This window comes from Empidonax traillii, unplaced genomic scaffold, assembly GCF_003031625.1.
Source record: "Empidonax traillii isolate 1590-97213 ecotype Southwest subspecies unplaced genomic scaffold, ASM303162v1 scaffold515:size447783, whole genome shotgun sequence".
Taxonomy (NCBI): domain Eukaryota; kingdom Metazoa; phylum Chordata; class Aves; order Passeriformes; family Tyrannidae; genus Empidonax; species Empidonax traillii.
Genome location: NW_020955708.1, coordinates 318058 through 340006, shown reverse-complemented (window position 1 = coordinate 340006; position 21949 = coordinate 318058). Strand labels below are relative to the sequence as shown.

The following is a 21949-nucleotide window of genomic DNA, read 5'->3' as shown; positions in this document are numbered from 1 at the left end:
CGTTGTCAACGCTGAGATCTGGGTTCGATTCCCGGTTAGGACACTCCCCGGGCAGATGGAGCTCGCTAGCCCTGTAAGGCAATCCATCTACGTCCTGAGGACCTCGCTGCCACCGTCCAAGCGTGCTTGGCCCCGGCAGATGAACCTCAGGATTAAAGGGTGGGCTCAGTTCCGCGCACACTGTGTCTCACCTAAAAAATCCAATGCGCAGGCTGGAAGGTGGAAAGACCTTCCTCGGTTCTTCGTTCGCGAAGAGACTGGCCATTACATTACATTAATAGTTTGGGTTTTAGTAGACAAAAAGAAAATGAAAACCAGAGTTCATGTTCATGGGAACAGGCCACTTCAGTGGATGCTAAAAAAAAAAAAAAAAAAACTTTTATAAAATATATAAATGAGGCGTTCATGATTTGAATTAAATATAGTTATGTATAATGAATTAATGATTTCAATTGAATTGATTGCTATATATTTTTAATGATAGATGCACTGTCAGATTGTGCGCAGTATTCTTACATCTGCGTGTTCTAGAGCACTTAGCTTTGTACTGTTGATATGTAAACTTGAATGACAGACCTTCAAGAGTAAACCAATTCCTAATAGGATAGTCTCCAAGAGAAAAACAACAGTTTACTATGGAGTGTACAGAATTTTAAAATTTTTTCTTGATTATAAGAAAATTCGTTTGTGTGCCTACTATTTGGATAGTTTTTCATTACTAAATCATACTTGCTTGGAACCATTCTAATATGGCTTGATTATTTTTTATGTTCCTCTTAAAACTCAGAATTGTCTCCATTTGCACAGCTGCATCTTCTATTTTGGTAGAAATTTTGGGAGCAAACAATTTCAGGCAGGATTCTAAATGAACTAGAACAGACTGCTGAATGAATGCAGTACTATTTAATGTATGTAAATCACTTTGAAGTAGCTAACTTGTTTGGTTCTTTAAGTAGTAGAAATAAATGGTTTGAGAATTGTTTAGAATCTTAAATACTTAGTCATGTTATAACTATTATTAAAGTTGCATTGGACCTTTATTTTTAGCTGTAAGCGTTAGTAAGTTTTTTCAAGTGTGTACTGTCTTTGAAGGACTTAGGAGTAAGGCAAATTTTTTTTTCTTTCCTCCATCATCTTGATTTTCAGGTTGAGATCTGTCAGCTTTTCAGTATTTCTTTAGTAAATAACAAAATACTAAACGTAAATTTAAGTGAACAAAATCTTGATAAGGAGTCGAGTATTTGTCCTTTCTAGAAAAAATGGAAATTACTCCTTTAAGACACTTTTTCTCACCCCTTTTCTGAAGTAGTAAAGCGGATACAACTACTGTTGGACCTCCCTCCCCCTTTTCCTGCCTTCCCCGTTTATTCTGCTGATACAGGCTTCTGCTGTAAAATATCTTGAAATAAACCACACCGGCTAAGATAATAGGTTGATCAACAGTTCTCTACTTCAGAAACGTACATAATTTTCTGTGGCTTTCAAACACCAGTATGAGAAGACTTTGGGAACTACTGAAGTCTTAGCTGACTGTTACGTGAATGATTTAATAATTTGTTCTGGTTTGTGCCTTTTATTTGCTTTGTGGTGGGTGTTTTTTGTTGTTCCTTTGGCTTTTGTTGTTGTTTTGACTTTTTTTACGTCAAGGTACTAGTGACAGATTACATACGTGGTTTGTGGGGATTTTTTTTCCCTTTTATTTTAGACAAACTGTCAGTGAAATGCTTTAATAGTTAAAATTGTCTGAATTAGGGAAATCACTTTGTATCACTTTTTTCTCTATCTTTCTACTTTGAAATGAATCAGCTGACATTTAAAATTTGAGAATATTATCTTTGATAGGTACCTATTTAACTCACACAGTTAACAGCAGTTATTTTGAACACAACTAGCCTTATTACTTTTGACTGACATGTGCTTTTGATGCAAGAGTAGAAAATTGTGTACATATTGGAGGAAGAGCCCTGTTAACTGGTTTTGAGAAGCCAAACTCATTAGAGCACTCAGATGTTTCCAGTGACTTGTATGAGAAACATGGGAAAGGCAGACAGAATGTTGTCTTTTTCTGTAGTGACAATCATTGGAGAATCTGACTGAGTACGCTGTAGTTTAATCTCTCGGGTTATAAAAACCAATCAACCAACCAAACCACGCCCCTCTCCTGCCCCCCCAAAAACCGAACAAAATCAAAACAAAAAACCCCACCAAACAAACGGGGGGAAAAAAAAAAAAGCAAACAAAAATAAACACCTTTCCCCCCCTCCCCCAAATTCCCTGCTTTTGGAGGCTGCTGGAAGGGTCCCCGTCCTTTCTGTACTCGGGGTTGGCTGCCGGCGCTGTGCATGGCAGGCAGAGGCTGCCGCTGCTCTGGGACTCAGCACGCCCTGCCCTTACTCCAGCTTAGTCCTGCCCTGTGTAACCGAGTCGGTGCGTTTCTAACTCCAAACCGATTGCTCCTCCTCTCTGTGAAAACGTTTTGTGTTTGACAGCGAGCTTTGTCATAGCCAGGAGTGCGAGAGGGAGGAAGGCGCAGGGAGGGGGAGGGAGTGACTCTGCAGGAACGTTCTGGAAGCGGGGTGGTGCTTCCCACAAACTGCGGATGGAGAGCTCGCCCGCGGGGCTGCGGGCAAGCTCTGGCGTGGATTTCCCATAGCGGACTGGAGCCCGGAACGGAAAATGTCCGAGGCTCTTATTTTGCAGTATCTGTTTTACTGCGTTGAGAATCATATTATTATTCTGGTATTTGTGCACAAGGCTGTAGAGCTGGGGAGGGTGGGAGGGGGAGGGTGGGGACACTTCTGTATTTGGGAAATCCAAGGGTTTTTTTTTCATTTTCTTTTTTTAAAGCAGCATTGGTGTCCTATATTTTAAGCTCAGGGGCTGTTAATCTGATGATTCATTCTGCAAATGACAACAGCATCACTAAAAGCCATATTCTGCACAGCATTTAAATGTGCTGACATACACAAATCAGTTTGAAAACAAAGCAAGTCAAAAGATCCGTGTGACATAAAAGAAGATGTTACTGATTTGTCATTTTAATGTGACAGTCATTTTGGAAAACTAATTATTTCTCCCTTACACATCACTTGAGGTTTTTGGATACAAAGGTGAGAGTGAATTGTAACAAACAGTGAAGAGTAATTTGCATTACTAAATACTTCGAGATGCAAAATTAGTATCTTTTTTACATAGCAGATAAGCAAATTGTATTATGCTCTAATAATCTAGAATCAGCCATACAGCAAATAATGCTTGCAGCAGAAAACGGGATACAGAATTCAATTATATATAGCATTGACACTGTTGACATTCTACTGAGGAACAATGATAGGAACTAGAAGAAGCCTGGAGGGTAATGCAGGCTCTTCTGGTCCTGAGGTGCTCTGCCTCTGCCCTGCTCAAATTGACAAGCATCACTGTCTCCATCACTTAGCTTTTCCACTAAATGGTGCTAGGCTACAGCTACAGCTACAGCTGCACATTGCTAGATGTGTAGCTAGCCGAACTTGATTTTATTTAGGCTTTCACAAATTCGTGTTCATAGCTATCATAATAAATAGTATGTTTATTTGCATTGAGTTGTTTCATGCCCTAAGAGCTCTTATAAGGCAGCACATGAGGACAAAAAGGTATTGGCAAATGATTCATCCTTTACATACGCACACTTAAACAAAGCCTGGCTTCTTTTTTTCCCCTAAAAACAGTACAATGACTTTCAGAACAAGCTTTTGCAAAATATAATAATAAGAATTAAGAAATTAACTATTTGAAGTGAGATTGAGGCCGAAATCCAAGTTTCTGCCTCTGCCTGTTACTGTACCTTAGGGGTACTTGAAAACATAAAGCTCTGGATGAGAGGTCTTTTTTTTCCCTTTATCTACCTAATGATGAAAAATTAAACGTATAGTGGAAACAACAAATTAAATGGCCAGACATGTTACCATTTTTAGCATGAAGCTGAAAATGGATCTTTATTACTTGGAACTGATATTCATTTGTTGGTGGTAGTCTGTGAAATACTGGAAGTATCAGGTTAAGAAGAGATGATTCCCAGGCATTATGCATAGCCTTTTTCTGGTGTTATTTCAATTACTAAAGAATCACTGTGAACAGTGTAGTGTGTAGTATCCTACTAGGAACAGGCTTCAAGATGGAGTTTCTTTTGCAGAGGCTGTTGTCACTTTTCATTTATATGACCAATTAGATGAGCATTTGACTTTTGACATGGATCTGGATTATTAGTAAGCAAATAACTAGAGGATATATTCTAGAACTCATAGTAGTCTCATGGCGGGGGGGGGGGGGGGGGGGGGGGGGGGGGGGGGGGGGGGGGGGGGAGAAAGGGGAGGAGAGGGAGGGGAAGGCTTTGCTAAGCAGTATCTTGCTGCAGTAGTCTTGAAATGAGGCCCCTTTATGTAAATTTTTACTGGCGCCAGCTAGCTGTAACTGCAGTCTGGATCCATGCCGGCAGCAGCTAACATGTGTCATGGACTTCTCCTTTGCACGGATTGCAGGAGCACTCTGGTTTCTGGACCGAAAGAGCAGTACTGATGAATGTGAAAAGATGTACAAAGGAACCTCGGTGTAGTTAGATTGCTAGTAAGTGAAAATACTAAGGAAATTTCAGCGTGTTTTTTTTTTTTTCACCCTGTCTTGCGCTGGGCTGTAATAAATCTATGCTTGTTGGTACTACTGTGTGGTATGTGGGAGGAGGTACTTCACTGCACATAGTTGCTGCAGCACTAATAGTTGGCAGCACAGAAGGCAGTACAAAGAGTACACTGGAGGCACTTGCAGTTGCAATAGTTTCCTTGGAGGCTGTGGCATGCTCAGTGAGCTGCAGGGGCACTCCTGACACATTCAGCTACTTGTGTGGAGAAGTAGGAATTTCAGCAGGCTTTAACAAGCAGATGTAGGCTACAAGCCGAGAGGTATACTAGCATAGCTCAGGCTGGCTGAAAAACAGTACTCGTGCTGCTATGTAAACAAAACAAGATCTTAGTATCAAGATGGCCGACCTCGGAATCTACTTGTAGCTCATAATACTTATGCAAATGAGCTGCATTTCAGTGGCTTACTCAGAGGAGGAAGCTCATTTTGCACGTGCCATCTTCTTGCCAGGTAAGAGAAGCAACTCATTTGCTGCATTAATGTTTTAGCAGCCTTTGAAATTATTTTTCCACTTAGGTGCCCACGCCCCCCACTCTGGCACAATGCCAAGAATTAAATTTAAATATACATGGCATTTTCTGGGGAGCCCAGAAGTCATTTGTTCTTTTTGGGTTGCCTTTGTTAGGGGAATGTTAACTAGAACTTACTGCAAAATGATGACTTTAGTAAAACTAAATACGTTAAGAAATATTAGAAATCTGAGTATGCAGTTTTTGTTGGTAATATTACTGCTTTTGTTTGGTTCAAACTTTTACTGTTTTGCTATTGTGTTATTTCTGTCTCTGCAGTGACACCAGTTGATGCACATGGAGGCTTAGCAATATTGAGAGCTCAGCCCCACAGAATTAACAAAGTTGAACCCACCAACTGTGGTTTTTTGGCTTCATGGTGTTATGAAGGATTTTCATTATGTCGGTTATAGTTTTAATTCTCTTCTTTTTGATATTACAAAGGTGTTGAAAATATTGAGTGCTGAACTGTTGTCCATGTATCTTTTAGAATAAATATACATTCTCAAGTGCATAGATGTACATTCTAAAAAGTTGCTTTTGTAAACAGGGAAATAGATCAAGATATTTATCTGCGCTACCCCCTTCGAGCAACAAATTTTAACAAAATTACAGTATTGCTAATTACATAATATGCTCTACTGTGGTTATGCATGTAGTGCATGAAATGTCTGCATGGCGCAGATGTGCTGGTTCTGCACAAATATATTTGCGTTGTTTCTGTTTTACAAGTCAAAGTAGGTACAAGGTGGGGTACTGGAAAGGGGAAATGGTAAAAGAAAATTACTGGATAAGGAAGGTCTGTGAGCTAGAGAAAGGAAATAATTGGACATGCGTGAACAGGCCAACAAAACATGGCCACTTAAAGGCAGACAGCAGCTCAAGACAGGGATGTGGAACTGGAAGTAGACAGGCCTGTTCCGGTTGAAGGAAAATGAGATGAATCTAAGAGAATAAAAAAGCAGAAGGGCAAAGTAGGCAGGTAGATTATTATAGCTTAAAATGCAGTGACTGAGACTAAAAGTATTGGAGTCATTCTGAAATGTCATGAATTAAGGCCAATTGAGTAAATACACTAGGAAAGAGAACTATAACTGGTTGATATTGAGGAGGGGGAATGTAATGGTGATAAAGGTAAACTTCTGCATTGATACGGCAGTGAAAAATGCTGCATGCCAACAACATGGGCCAAATGAGTCTCAGTTTGTAGTTAGGTCATTTACTTTGAAACCTTTGATAACTTTTTAGTGATAACTTCAGATTTGATATGGACAGAATTTTGCTTGTCACTGAGAAGTCTCATTTATATGCATGTCCACAGAATAAAAAGGACAAAAATGGGGGAGGGGGTGAGAAAGTATGAACATGGGTGTATGATAGATCTCTCCGAATAAAGTACATTAAAAATTACTGTTAACAATTATAAAGGTTGTCTGTAAATGTCAAATTCTGTTAGAACCAGTCTTGCTTTCATTGTGGCGTGAAAGAAGCAGTTCAGGACCCCCTCCCTCCTTTTCTGTGAAGTGTAAATGTTAGGGTGGTAGAGGAGAAATGGTATTGAGTGGGGTGTGAAAAACGTAGAAGGCTGATTAAAATAAAGGAGATGTTCCTGAGAGAAAACCTTGATTGGTAAAGAAGACGATAACAAAAGTGAGATTGTTAAAAATAGAGAAGTAATTCTAACAGTGATGTAGGTGGTAATGATAACACAGAATCATAGTGAAAAGAGAAAAGGCAGATTACAGTAAATATTTTTTTATTTTTAAACAAAAGTGAGATTACATTGCAATGCTACATAGGTGATTAATTATTTCACACTTATAAGTTACAAGGAAGATACTAAAGAACCCATAATAAATATTTCTTAGCAAAGGCTATAAGCAGGTCTTTGTAATCTGCATCCAGGAGTTCTAGAAGAGTTGGCTGAGAATACTTCTTTTTTTGAGATGTCCCTCACAGTAACTCAAACTAAAACGGAAATTCCAGAAGACCTTGGAGACTTCTTATTTAAATAAAGGTCAAGCAAAATCACCTAAATAACTATATAGCTTCACATCAATCCTGAATAATAATAATGGAGAGACAACAGAGTGTATGAGCAAATGTTGAAAGAATATTATTTGAATTAACGCTGAGGTGGCTTAATTGTTAAAAATCTATTATAAAAAGATATTCCAATGTAATTTGGTTTAGAACAAAGTTCCTTGGTGTAAATATCCAAGATGTATAATGCAGTTATGCTTTGATAGGATCTTTTACTTAAATGACAACTCTCCCACCCCAAACCCTGTATCAGTAAAACATTAAATTGATTTTAAAGCCTTTCAAAGCTTTTGAAGTGAAAGGGGTAGCAATCCATGCTCCAAGTAAAGTTTCTTTATGATTGGTACTATAAAGTAGTTACTTTTGCTAACATATAGAGGGGAAGAAAGATTGTTACAGAGTCATTGGGATCATTTGCTTAGGGGGACCTACTCAGTCTACTGCTGATGATGTGAATTACAGATCAGTACAGGTTGCAGTCCTGTTGTCCATATTGGTTTTTTACAATATTGAAAAATAGAAAGGGTCCTGGCAAAAGCCACAAACAAATCACTCTGGCTCAAGAATAAAATTGTAAAATAATTTAAAAGCTAAGCTGATAATTTAGGTTGGAAAGGACCTCTGGAGGTCATCTGGTCTGACATCTTCTGCAAAGGAGGTTAACTTCAAAATTAGGCCAGGTTCCTTCTGGGTTTTTCAAGGGTGAATCATCATGTCCAGCTTTTGGCCTGGCACAGTCCGCCCAGTCTTGAGTTTAAAAAAAAAAAATTGTATAAAGAAGTAATTCCACTGAATGTAATCTTTCAGAAAGCAAAAATGACTGCTAAAGTAGGCGCTCCAATCCATAGGAAAAAGAAAACAAAAGCAGTGGAAGGTTAGAGGCACACCATCTTTTAAAATGGTGCTTTTTTCTTTTTTCAATTTTGCTGTGAGTAAAGGAAGCAGTGAACTACTTTTTGTTTTGTCTCTTTCCAGAAAGACATCTAACTTTGATTTGAAGATCGCTTTAAAAGAATGGCCAGCCTATGTGATTTAGATGGCATATGGATTTGGAACAGTTGATGTATGGCTTGCCCACTATGGCAACTCTTCAGCTGGGGTATATGGGATAATGTTTGCATGAAGTCTTTCATGTAATCTAAATTTCTTGTTATTGTAGACAGTTACCAAATAGGGTTTGGTACAACCTACTAGTTTGACTCGATGAAGAGACCACACAAAAGTAGTCTAGGTCTTCTCCCCAAGAATAATTTCTGAACCATCTCATCTTGTGGCTCATAGCTGGAAGAGAGATTTAAATGATGAGTCAAAATTAGCCAGCAAGCCAAGTGCCTCTCTGGTTTCAGCAAATGGATAGCTAAGGACATTTAATGGTCTGATGAGCCTAGAAATTATTCCATTTTCATGCTTTATGGTGTCTTCCTTAATTCTAGATGTTTGGTATCTTTCAGCAGACATGATGCAGAGATTTTGGACACTTTTGTTGTTTCCCTCCTTCCCTTTTGAAAGGACAGTGGGCAAGGCTTAGTCTCTAGCAGCAAAACTTTCTGCCACTGAATGAAAACCTTTATAATCAAAAAACGTAAAATAGCTAGCAAAATTCAATCCTCCTAGTGGCATACAGTCAGTGACCTTATCTTTTTTTTATGTGCAGATGTATTTCTCTTTTGTTGTGGGTCTTTCTTCTTAATTTGTGGTCAGACTTGCCCTAGAATTTCACCTTATGAGATGACTGAAAACTGTTTTGTTGGTTTTGTTGTATCGGGTTCTTTTTGTGGTGGGGGGGTGGGACACGTGTAATCAAAGAGAACAATATTTAAAACTGTGAGGAGTGCAACTTTTCTAATGCCTTCGTTTAGAACTTCAGTGACATTGAGATCATTCACAAACATAGCTATCTATCAGTTGTGGTACAGGCCTGTGCTCTGTGTGTGCTGGGGTGGGAGGATGTCCCTTGTGTTCTCCATCAGCAACCGCATAGTGGGAAGGGTGAAATATATTTCAGCTATGCTGAGTAGATCTGAACTAGTTTTTCTTAGAAAAGATCTCTAATCTGTGCTGCAAACAATATGTTATTTATTGAAAACAGTTATAAAGTTTTCCGTCTTTGATTAAGGTAGAGCCTCAGCAAATTCCAGTTCATGCGTTTGGTTTCATTATGGGGCCAGAAAGGGAAAAATTTTAAGCTTTCTCACACCAAAATCAGCTATAAGAAGACGTGATGGGAAGAGAATTCTGATCATGCTGTGTAGCTCAGGATTTTGTGCTGTGGTAATGGCAGCCATTGCATATTTGACAGCAGTGGGGAGGACGAAACTCACGTTTTGTGATGAGCTAGTTCTCAAAGTAAGGAAGCTTTAGAATTGCATTGGGTTGCTTCCAGTGGTAAGGATAAACTGAGAATCTTGCATGCTAATGTAAGATTGCATGTGCGTTCCAGGAAGTGCTGCTGACAGTGTAAGACAAATTTTGTAAATAATCTGTTTTCTCCAGGCTAGGAAATTAATGGTCAACTCAGTAATGGAGGAGAGGCATTGCAAAAACAAATCCAAGACTGTTCATTTGGCACAGAAAATCCAGCTATCACAGAACAATCAAAATTAAAATGTTAAAGCTTAACTTCGGTGCCATTTGAAGTAGACAAACTAAAATCTCAGGTCTGTTAAGGAAAGCACCATATTTCCCTGACTTATTAGCACCTGTTTGCTGCTACATTTCCCTAGAGGAAGCTGAAAGTACTTTGGTGATCAGTATGCTAGTTATAGTCAAATGAAAAAGATATTTCTCTTCCCAAGCAGCTGTGGTAATTAACTGTTCTTCTGTTCAGATGGCAGCATAGGTAGTAGTCCAAAAACTGCTGATAGGATCTTTTTTTTTCCAAACGTTGAAGGATTGCTGTGATACTGCTGGATCTTCCACATCATTTGGGAAGGCCAGCAAACTGTGAGCAGCAGCCTTCTCTGTCAATAGTGCACTTTGAAAACAAGATGGAAATTCTAAGGATTTGTTGATTGTTGAAAAAAATACAGTTGTCCTCTCGAAACAAATAGGTGCTTTTTTTAATGTCCCTTCAAGGATGAATGCTTTCTTGTGCAGATGGTTTTCCCTGGAACTGTACAAGATTTTAAAGAAGCTAGTAACAGCTTCCAGAGAAAATGGAGTCTCGGAAGGTTCAGTAGCTTCTGCTACCCTTTCCTCAGTGTTCTGTTATTTAGCAAAATTCTTGCCCAAGAAGGTCCTGTGGTGACAAATGAATATGACCTGGTCATATTCACGTTTTGGGTATATAAATAAGATTATTTTATGATCACAAATGCAAACTTGGGGAAAGGTGGTCACGCATACAGATTCATCAGGAGAGTCTGTAGTTGGTCTGAAAAACTATCAAGAAAGAGCTCAGCTGCATTATATATGCCAGCACATGAAGAAAGAATATATATTGATGTCTTCACTCATTCAAAGAGAAATTTAGCCTTTGATTTTTGGCATAAGGTGAAACTGCAGTCCGTCCTTTCCAGGAAGCAAGCAAGCAAGCATTTTGGCTTGCTGGTTCATTAGGCAAAAGTCAGCCTGTGAAGGAGCATTCCTTTTAATGTTAAAAGTTTCTGAGTAGAACCTTTTTGGAGGTTGACTTATTACAGATAACCTTAAATCATAAAAATTTAAGATGTTTTCCTTTGAGTTTTTTTAACCTTTTGTCAATGGAGGCATTCCCAAGTGTAATTCATACTGTCTGCTTCTGGCATTTATAACTCTGGGTGGCATTTGGGAAGCTTTCTACACAAGAAAAATGAAGTTTCTTGTCAGTGGTCACTGAGTGACTCTGTGCAGATGCATTTTTCTCCATATGATTTTTTTAAGGAATTTGGGAAGTCAGGCAGTCTAAAATAGCTGTACAAATTCTTCATGTACTTCTGTGTTTATGACAGTGGTGTTGCTGAATAGTTGCTTCATGATCTGCTTTTCTCCCTCCCAGGATGGTAAAATTAAGGATGTTTTTCATAGAGCTACTTTGAGCTCTTCATGGAGCAGTTTAGACAAATCTTTTACAGACGAAGTATTAGCCACTCATGAAAGTATATCACTACAGCCTGGCCATTGTTTTTTAGCACCAGGCTCAAAAACTTTTTGTGAGCTGTTCTGGCAGAATCATTGACAAATAGTTAACTTGCAGCTCCTTATTTTGATATTGTATACTACTGTGAATGCTAGTTCAATGTTTTACGCAGATTATCGAGGTTTCATGAATTTGTAATGTTGTCTTCTTTATTTTTTAAAATACAATGACCTCATTACTTAAAGAACTGTTTTGCTTTTGTTCACTTCCATCCTTTCCACTTAGGAATGCAACGTTGGCTATGGAGGTGGCTCTACACTCTGGCCTTTCAGAGTAGAAGGTGGCACATGTCCTAGGCAGATCATGTATCTAGATCTATTTCCCTGGCTCACTAGGCTAGTATGTATGATCTCACCAGTCAGCATCAACAAAACATTGCTGGCTGACTTTATGTCCACAGGTTCACTGCCAGCACCCATGCACAGTTGATGGTGTTGAGTGATTGCAAACTGGGACTCATGGCTGTCTTTGAAAAGCATTTATCAGGAAAAAAAAAATTAAAACACGTCATCGTAGATGTGAGGTTTAAAGCTAAGAAAGCCTGTTTCTTGTGCATCCTGCATAATTGCAAGCCTCAGTGGGGTCATTAGTAAGCAAATGGACGAAATACTTCTGGAAATGTAAGTTGATTTCTTTTGAGCCCTGTAGCTTCTTAGTCTAAAAGGGGTCTTTATTTAACAGGTGGAGCATCTCTGCAGTCTTCCTTTTTATTTTCCATTTATATCCTCTGAGAAATCTAGCCTGAGAGAACCTGCTGTCTACTGTGGTCAAGAGGATATTTTGCATACAACTTTTTTTTCTGCTTAAAAGACTTTACTCTTAAGAAATTGAGGAAACGCAAGGATGGATTATTTCATAGTCGTGGAGAAGAGATGCCTTCAGACTACAGATTTTAATTTCAGTTTCTTAGGTTTAGAAGTCCACACTCCTTTGTAATATTAACAATAAGATGTAATTCACAGAAAATATTTCAGACTCCCAGTATTAGGGTTTTGCTGCAGATACAGCATTTGGTCATCTCACAATACAAAAAACAGATGCAAGTGTTTAACAGCTAAAGTGATAAAACACTTCCTAATTGACTCCTTTTTATTAAGATTCATATTGCAAGATGAGAAAGTACAATAGCTGGATTACTTTTTTTTTTTTTTTTTTTTTTTTTTTTTTTTTTTTTTTTTTTTTTTTTTTTTTTTTTTTTTTTTTTTTTTTTTTTTTTTTTTTTTTTTTTTTTTTTTTACTTCATGTCATTGAGACATTTATGTAACATTAGTCAGGTTTGTCATCTCCTTTCTCAAATGGTTAACTAGGCACTTGTTTTTATTTCCTCTGGTCATTTTAAGGCTGTGATTTGAAGAGCTGTTACCTGAAGTGCATGCAAGATTCCACTTATTTAGTATTTCATAGGAACACAGCTATTCTCAGTTCTCATCACAAGAGCCTACATGTAATAATTGGCATTTCATCCTCTTTTTCTTCCTTAGTCCTTACTCAACCCAAAGGGAGATGTCACAGTATATAGTTCAAGTAACAGAACTTCTACAATAAGACTATCAGGAGTACTTCTTAATGCTTAAATGCTACTTAATAAGGACAGGAGAGAGTTTATGAGAACGGGACTCTGTATGAACACTGACTAAACTATTGACTGTGATCCTGGGTGGCAGTGGTGGTGCTCATTCTGCCAGAGTTCTGGAAAGCTCACTCCCTCTTTTAATACTATCAGTGTATGCAGAGGGTGCAGAGTAACTATGTGGGGCATAGGATGCTGCCCTGTAAGATATTGTTCAATAGGAAACTCTTCCTGGATTATATGACAGTCTTTGGGGGCAGTCTCTTAAGGAGCAGTTACCTTGTCATAGCAGTGTTATCCACAGAAATATGTTGACTGCATGGATTTTTGCAATCTGTTTTCTTTTCCTGCCAGTGTGGAATCTGCTGCTTGATGTCTGTATATTGGTAGAGTCACTGAAGGTCATTTATATTGGTCCTTTTTTTGTAAGATTGGACCACATGTATGGGCTCATGTGTCACACTCTTTCACAGAGAGAGCTCATTCTTATATATGAGTCAGATTCTAATCCATAGTAGCATAAATCTAGATAATATGCTGACTGCTTTGTGGCTTGAATTTTTTAATACTGTTTTCATCATGAAATTCTCTATTTCCTGTTCTTGCTTAAGTGGAGAAACTATAAATCAGAAAAGGCAAGACAATTTCTGAAACCGAATGGGGTTTCTGTAGCACTATGGTGACTGTTTCTTGCCACATGCAAATATTCTAAGATATTTTACGTAGATACTTAGAAAAGCATAGGAAAAAAAGAGGCTTTCCCCCTCTCTTTTTTTTTTTTTTTTTTTTTTGTCACTCATGTATTTTGCTACCTTTTGATTTTTGGCTTCATGTGCAGACTTGGGGTGGGAAAAAAGTCAGTGGGAGAGAATCACCAAAATGGAGTTGTATGGGCAGATTCCTACACATACAATAAAACTACTCAACGGTGCCTGAAAAATCTACTCGATTACATTTCATAAAACCGCTGTGAAAAGCTCATTTTTTCATTAGGTATCTGATGTTATGCAGTCAGTGTCTGAAATAGTAGAATGAGATTGGGTTCTTCAAAGAATGTTAAGTTCCAATGAATATTCTGAAATGGCAAATATCAAAATTGAGATGAAACTAAGATGTTGCTTAGCAACTGTGGTAGTCTCTGGTGGCCACAGTTGAATACAGTGAGTGTTTACAGCAGCACTGCTGCTGTAAAGTGAGTCTGGCTGAAGCAGGATATCAGAAGAACCTAATTCTCCTCATGAAATTTATAATGATTTCTTCTGCATTCTTGTGAACCTTCAAAGTACCTTTGTCAGGGATGGAAATCAAAAACCTGGCAATCAAACTTATTTTGCAAATTGATGTTTTTTCTAGTGATAAACAGCACTTTTTACTAAATATTTTGGTCTTACGTTTTGTACTAAAGCAGCAATAAGCTCCAGCTTTCCTGTTCCTTGACTTTTGATATGGAATTATACTGGATTAGTTGTGCATAGGCTGTAGTAGCAGAACTGGGAGTAAAAAAATATTTCATTATATTTGAATAATATAAATTGTTTTCAGTATTTTTTCTTGTTGCATCATATTCTGTAATCTAACTTCTTACTTATGCAAGTTGTGAACAGTTTTGAACATTCTGTTTTGAACATTGCAGGTGGAAAATGGGATGTGAAGGGTGAAACCTATATATGAAAACATGGTCTAAACTTGTATTAAGAGTACTCATTTTAATGAACAAGTTTGGTAGGTGTGAGGATCTGATTCAAAAAATGTGTTTCATTTCAAGTCTATCCTGATGTTTTCACTCAAAAACATGTTATGTTTTTGATGGGCACTTCAAAGTCTGTTAATTACTCAACATCCCTCCTTCCCCTTCTAGAACGGGATCTTAAAGCCTTGCAGTGTACTTTGCCTTTAAAACAAAGACATTCATAGTAGTGGTTATTTTACATCCCGTTTTTCTACATTGTTATGTAGGGTATTCCTAAATAAACATTGAAAATGGTTTTGTAAGATCCTGTCAAACTTGATAGTCCTTGCATTGTCTTTAAGTACATTCCTCTATATTTTCATCAGCAGTGTTTACTGCCATGTCAGAACAGTAAACAGACAAAAAATGAATTAAAGATGCAAAATGGAGCACTAATTTTATTGGTTGACCAATGAAAGGGAAGTGAGGTGCTTGGAATCCATATCTTAGGTCTGATAGAAGTCTGTCTCTTCCATGAATTAGACTCTGCTTCTGAAACTTATTTCAGTTGTATTGACTTTTTGCATATCTGACCAGGGATAGCAAACAAGATGAATTTTTTTTATTCTGGGAGGAAGTTGCCTACAGGTAAGTTCACTTCTGCTTATTTCAGTCTAATGATCTACTGTTTGCATATATTCTTCAGCTGCCATATACAATTATATATAAAATTCTATGCAAATAAAACTAGATCCTTAAGTTCACAACCTGATTATCGTTTTAGACTTTACTAATTGTAAGCCAGCTGATGACATTTTCCCCAACCATATATATCTATATAAATACAAAATATATAAAATATATAAAGTATATAAAATATATAAAGTATATAAAATATATTTTATGTGTGTGGCTATGCAAGTAATGTATTCAAAGAGGAGGGGATTTTTTTGTCTTTTAATGACTGAGCTTATTGGTAGAAGACCGTTTAACTAGAAAGGTACCTTTTCAACTTTGCAATTGCTGCTTTCTTGATGAAGATGTAACAGTCCTTCAGAAGACTGGTGGACTAGTCATCTGCCTACCTTCAAAAGTCTCATTTTAGAGGGGTTTTTAATATCTGACAGGTAATACTGATCTTCTGGTTGTTAAATCAGCTGTACAGCTAAGTTCGCAGAATATCCCGGATTGAAAAGGGCCTCAAAAGATCATGTGGTCTAACCATCCTTGGGAAAAAGAGGCTAGATGAGATTATCTAGCACGCTGTCCATTTGCACCTTGAAAACCTCCAGTGTTGGGAATTTTCATACATCCTAGGTGTGGTTGTTCCAAAGAATCATTGTCTCACTGTTTAAAAAAAAAAAAAGTCTGTCTTGGATTGACATGAAAGTTCTTCCTCCTTATGCTTCTTTACCCACCAACTGATAACAGCTAAACTTTACCCTCCATGGTAAAAAATATGATAATATTTTGTTCAGCTTTGGCTTCTATTATATGCCGGATAAAAGATGTTTACATATCAAGAAATGGCACAGGACTGTTGCCAAATGCAGTCATTGTAATTCATGTTCATTCTAAAACATTAATAGGAAGAGTAAATTTTTTCTTCTTTTAAAGAGCCAAGTACAAAAGGATTTTCCTGTCAACTGAATAATTACTTTCAGGACATTACTCTCATCCTCCTTTGCTTTTGTTCAAGTAGTTTTGTTTCTCAGAGTACATATGAGCTGACAAATACATTAGCCTTAGCTGTAAGTCATCACCTCAAAAATTAACAGAGCATATTGTGCTTTGCTGCTTGTTTAAGGTGTTGCTGATGCAGATTAATACAACTTTGCCACTTAAAACTAACGTGACATAATTTCAAAATCTATTCCTAGTAGTTCTGTTCATTTATTTCTATGATTATAACTCTATAAAGAAATTGTCTTGGGTTTATGTGTTTTCTGCTCCCTGGTCCTTAGGCAGCTTAGCAAAGAATTAAGTCTGGAGATCTGTGTCTGCGGAGCTTGTTCTAACCATGATTAAGTTGAAGAATCATCTATGCTATGCTTGCTTACGTGTTTGATTATGAAATGTTTCGAGTGCAATTTGGGTGACACTATGAGTAATTTTTCTTACAAGTCTTTACAAGTTTGAGATGTGACAAATCTTTGCCTAGCAGCAAATACAGAAAAATAATTGTCCACTCATTGACTCAAGAGAATTTAACCTGTCACTGTACCCTTCTACTAGAGTAAATAAATCCTACGCTATTATTGAATGCTTGATATAGTAAGAAATTGACTGCCATAGAATTTTATTATAGAGTGATGGTTTATCATTGTAAAAACATGAATTACCTCCATTGTCTAGGGTCCTTAGCATATTAATGGAGTGGTTTACCAGCACTGAAAACGTGCTTTTTGATTTTTTTTCTGTTTAGTAATGAATATTAGGTTGGCAGGGGTTTTTTCAATTTTTTTTCAAATCCCATCATTCCCATCCACCTTCCAGTTTCTTTTGGAAGATATTTAGGCTCTGATTAATGAATAAATGGCTTGTGGTACAGGGCACAGTTGCTAGTAAAATTTGTTAGGATAGCTAACTAACATCTATAGAGTAAGCTACCTTTCCAATAAAATAAAGAATACTTGCGACAAATAGTCCTAACACTAGGTACAGGTAATAAAGTTTGGGTAAACTAACTTTTAGAAGTAACTCTTTTGTGGGTTTTGGTTTGTTTGGTGGTGTTTTAGCGCTTTTTTCTGTTTTTAAGCTTTATTGTATACAAATATTTGGTTTACTTCACTTTACCTTCCCATTAGGATTTCTGGTTAATTTTTGTGATTGTATTTTCTTGAGTCGTTCAGAAGATACCAACTCTCATCAGTGGTCATTGACCATCTGCTTTAGCGACTTTTCTTCCTTCTCTTCGTAATCACTTGTGACAGCCTTGTAGAAAATACATTTTTTCATACCAGAGGTGCATAAATATAGCTTACACTTCAGATGGCACTTTTCAGGCTGCTGAAGACCTGTATTAAAATGTCTGTACATGTCCTGTGTGCAGTGGGTGCTCCATTCATCTTAACAGTGTTGGCTCTCACCTGTCTCTAACAAGTCATGAAACAGAAACCTGGGGGGTGGATGTGGTGAAAAGTGTGAAAATCTCTTTACTTGTTTCTGCTGCAGTCAGAAGAGTTTATGCTGTCAGTTCAGTAGTACTGAAAATCTAACTTCTGTAAATGATACCTATTTTGTAGACTGAAATGGTAAAATGCTGTACATGTAAATCATTGCTGGAGTTATCATAGAACATGTATTTGCATAATAACTTTGAAATTTTGTGCTTTAATTACCTCATTTTGCATTTAATTTCTAGTCTCAAGGCGCCTTATGTATTTACGGAATTTTTTTTCTTGGTTCATTGTGCTCGCCTTTCGAAATTCCATACCGTGTGTAGTTTCAGTAGAGGAATTTTATGGGTGGGTCTCTGGTGAGGTGTGACATACCGAAGGGTAACTCGGGAGCCAAGAAGCAGCCTCTGTAACACAGTCCACGTGTAGTGAGGATTAGGTGGTATCTGTTGCGGGTGTTGTGGATTACCCCCACTGCCACCTCACCAAACTGACACGGGGTATTAAACAGAGTAAGAAACATTGTTTCTGTTCCTGCTTGCTTAGAAATGAAGGTGAGGAAGAAGAGGATTTGCAAGTTATAATAGTTCATGTTTTGATTTGAAGAGAGAAGTTACTTCAGAAATTATTTTTGCCATTAAAAAGAAGAAAAAAAAAAAGGAACAACAAACAAAAAATTCCCGAGGAAGTGCAGTGTGCTGTGCCCGCACATACCGCCACGACAGGAAGGCTGTGCGTGTTTTGGCCCCTCACGTGGGCCGAGCCGCTCCCGGCAGCAGCCCCGGCTATTTTTAGCCTGTTGCCGGGCAGATTTGGGTTATGGAAAACAACTCTCCCGCAGCCAATCCCGAGCGGGTATGCAAATCTCCGGCAGTCCCCGCCATCAGGCAGGGAGCTGGTGAGGGAACAAGATGGCTGCCGGGGCGGTGTCCTGGCCTCCCTCAGGCACCCACTGAAAAAAAACTCATCCTTTCACGTGGAAAGCGCCTAAATAACCTCCGTGCCCCCCAAATCTGAGAGTCCCCATCAGGCTTCAGTTGGATGAGTTTAGGAAACGATGTGCCCCCTCCAGCCCCGGGTGCTGCGCCTGTGCTGGGCAGGTCTGGTGCGGGCGAGGCAGCAGGTGCAGAGCCCCTCCTGAGGAACAGTGTCTCTTCCCCGGGGGAAATACTGATAACCCTTTCCACAGCCAACTCCCAACTGCTGGTTTAGTTCCATTTAAAACTTTCTTTTTTATGACTGAGAAAATGTAATCTGCAAAAAAAAAAAAAATCATAAAAAGCGCTTGTACGTGTAGCAAAGAGTAACGTTTTAATACATCATGGCCTTTTTTGTTGTGAGTTCTCACTTCTGTTTCTCCTGGCATTTGAGAAGTGATCTCAGGGGACCTCTGTCAGGATCAGGCAGCTCACCTCTGAATTGCAATGTCACTGAGGTGCCAGTGTTGGAAAACCAAGGTTACACTGTTACAGCTAGCTGTATATGCGATACAGGAACTAGTCTAGAAAATGTGGACTATTGGGCTAAATATATCAATTATCTCATTACAATAATCCTGCATTTTATCTAACAGAAGGCGTGTAAAGAAATCTGCCTCAAAAGGATGCAAATCTGTATACGTTAGTGATACTTTCTCAAAGATGTAGCCTGTTGAATTTTCATGTGACATTATAAATTTTAAATTTATAAGTTATAAATTATTTCCTTATAAAAGGAAAAAATACTGTATTTTATAATGCCTAGAAAAGCCTAAGCATGAACAGAACATCTTGCCTTGGTTTTTTCAATAGTTTCACAGAGTTTCTCAAATATTTAGTCTGCATATGCATCAATAATTCAGGTTGTTCAGGTTTTATGTTTGGAATATAAGAAGTTGGGTAAGTTTTTAATTGTAGATGTGTTCTGGCAGTTAGTGTCCACTTCTATGGAATTATTAGGTCCTATTCCTGTTTAAGGATAACAGTAACTGCGCCAAAGCTGGAACTGCAGTATAACATTAAAACTCTGTATAATAGTGCTCCACAAATGTATATTAAATACATTAATTCAACTTTATATGCATTCAGTAAATCTTTTTTTATCTATGGAAAGAATCATAGTTTCTAAACAGTTTTTAAACATAGTTTTTAAGCTTGTACTGAAAAAAAAACAGTCTATAAGAAAGCTGAATTTTGCTGTTACCGCTATTTCAAACAGGAGTATTTGTTTAGTGTTTGGAGATCTCGCAGCTGAATTGAAAGCTTATGTTTTGACTTGTTGATAAAAAGTTGAAGTCTCTAACACTTGTGGGAAGTAAGAGAACACATTATCACAGCCCTGTTGCTCTTGCTGGATTCCAGACAAGCAGTTTTACTAGTTTAATAGTCTAAATAGCTGTTAAAATGTAGTTTATGGAAAAAGGCAAAACTCTCTTTGAAGAATCAGCTTAAGGTCCATGTGCTAAAAAATAGGTGTTTCTAAGGCACTTGAGTTGCTTGTAAAAGTTGTCTAGGAAAGGCTCTCCACTTGTTTTCCATTCTTTTATGTTCCAAAGTACGTGTTTTACATGTAGTAGTTATCACTACATGTAGTAGTTAATAATTTGGTTTGAGAAACAGGTTCAAGATCCAGTGTCAAAAGCAGCAGTATCCTCTTAATTCACAATGATGCCATAGTGACAAGAGTGTAACTGATGTATATGTCCATCACATACAGTACACAAGACCAACCTGTTTGAAACTGTACCATGAGTTTATTCTGGTTTCAGAAGCTTTTAACCCATAGATTTGGGTGTTTTTCTTAGACATAGATACACACATGGACTTAAATGTTTTGCTGAACTTCAGAAGGTATTTTGCAAGGGCAGGTGAGAACGGCCTCTGCTTTCAAGGCAAGTCGGTCGTACTGCACTCGTGACGAAATACTGATTTTCTGCTGGGATACTCGAAAAGCACAGGCTCTGCATGGCATCTGAAGAAAGGAAAGCTTTCCAGCTGCCATACTTAAACCCAGGTTGGATCTCGGCAGGTTTTTTTTGATTCAGCAGTCCGTATTACAGGAATTCAGTGATCTTAAAACCGCCTAAAAATGCTCCTGCGCTTTAAACACCTCTTCTTTATTATGTCTGTGCACCCCCGTGCCTCGCACTCGTGGGTCAGCGTTGTTGCGCAGCTCCAGGTCTCACATAAAGCCCTTAACTTTCCATCAGGCCGTTTGGAAAATCCCGTTCGCTTAGCGCGCGCCCCCGCGGCCGTGCCCGCGCGCGACGCCCGCCGCGTGGGGGCTTGTTGCTAGGTAGAACTTAAGGAGCTCCCGCCTGATTGGCTGCGGCGTGGCTGCTCCGTCCAGCCAATGGGAGGCGGGGCTGGCGGCCGTCCCCCCGCGGTGCCGCGGCCGGCGGGGCGCGGCGGCGCCCCCTGGGGAGCGGCGGCGGCACTGCAGGGCTGCGCCGCAGGGGAACGCACCGCCCGTGCCCCGCACCGCCGCCCGCACCTCTGGAACGGGGGACAGATTAGCTAGAGGGCTGCTTAATTGCCGTTTACCTGATCTTGCTGTGCGTGCAGCTAGGTGAAATAGGATAGGATGGTGACGTCATTTTTTCTTAGATAACTGTACATCCTTCTTTCACTTTCAGCCAACACTAACTGTAGCCTAAAAGGGAGGAAAACTCAAATCATCTGTGGTATGCTAGAAGAAATATTATCTGCACATATGATAATCACGGCCTCTGCTTTCTTTATTGCATTTAAAAGCAAAGGCATAGTTGTATATGGAGATCATTAGGCTGGTGTTTTGTCTTCCATTCAGTCAGATCAGTAGACTTGTATTACCGGTAGAAAACCAAATTATTGGCATGTTATTTTAGCACATGTTCTGTAAGAAAAGGTCACAATCAGTATTTTTTTTCTTTGAAAATAATTTTAAAATTTCTGAAATATCAACGTTGGTGTGGAGGAATTCAACTGAGAACTGCTTTTTATGAACCATAACTTAAAAGGTAGGTTCTATTCACCACTTTCATTCTCTGGAACTCTCCATCTAGAACAAAATACTCATGACCATTTGCTGTCTCACTTTCCTTGATTTGGCTAAGCCACATTTTAAGTAGATTTTAAGTAGATTTGCACATTTGAGCACTGATGTTCACAATCGGTGAACTTCATCCACGTAGTTCTTGTGCTTTGGCAAACATTTTATGGTTGTGGCGCTTCCGGCCAGTGCTGCAAGCCCCCCAGGAACCCTGTGCCTGTGCTGTTCTAGACCCATGAT

The 21949-nt window shown here is 38.5% G+C and overlaps 1 protein-coding gene across 4 annotated transcripts in view; it reads left to right on the top strand.

The window, feature by feature from the left end:
• Positions 1 to 21949, top strand: part of ATF7IP (activating transcription factor 7 interacting protein) — an 81175-nt gene that overhangs the window by 9203 nt on the left and 50023 nt on the right. The window contains exon 1 of one of the 4 annotated variants that reach the window (XM_027896758.1): positions 4791 to 5124. The exons of 2 other annotated variants lie outside the window; for them this stretch is intronic. The gene's annotated coding sequence lies outside the window, so the exon portion shown is untranslated. Of the gene's footprint in view, positions 1 to 4790; positions 5125 to 21137; positions 21678 to 21949 lie in introns of those variants that run through there. One more of the 4 variants, XM_027896756.1, reaches the window with a different exon arrangement.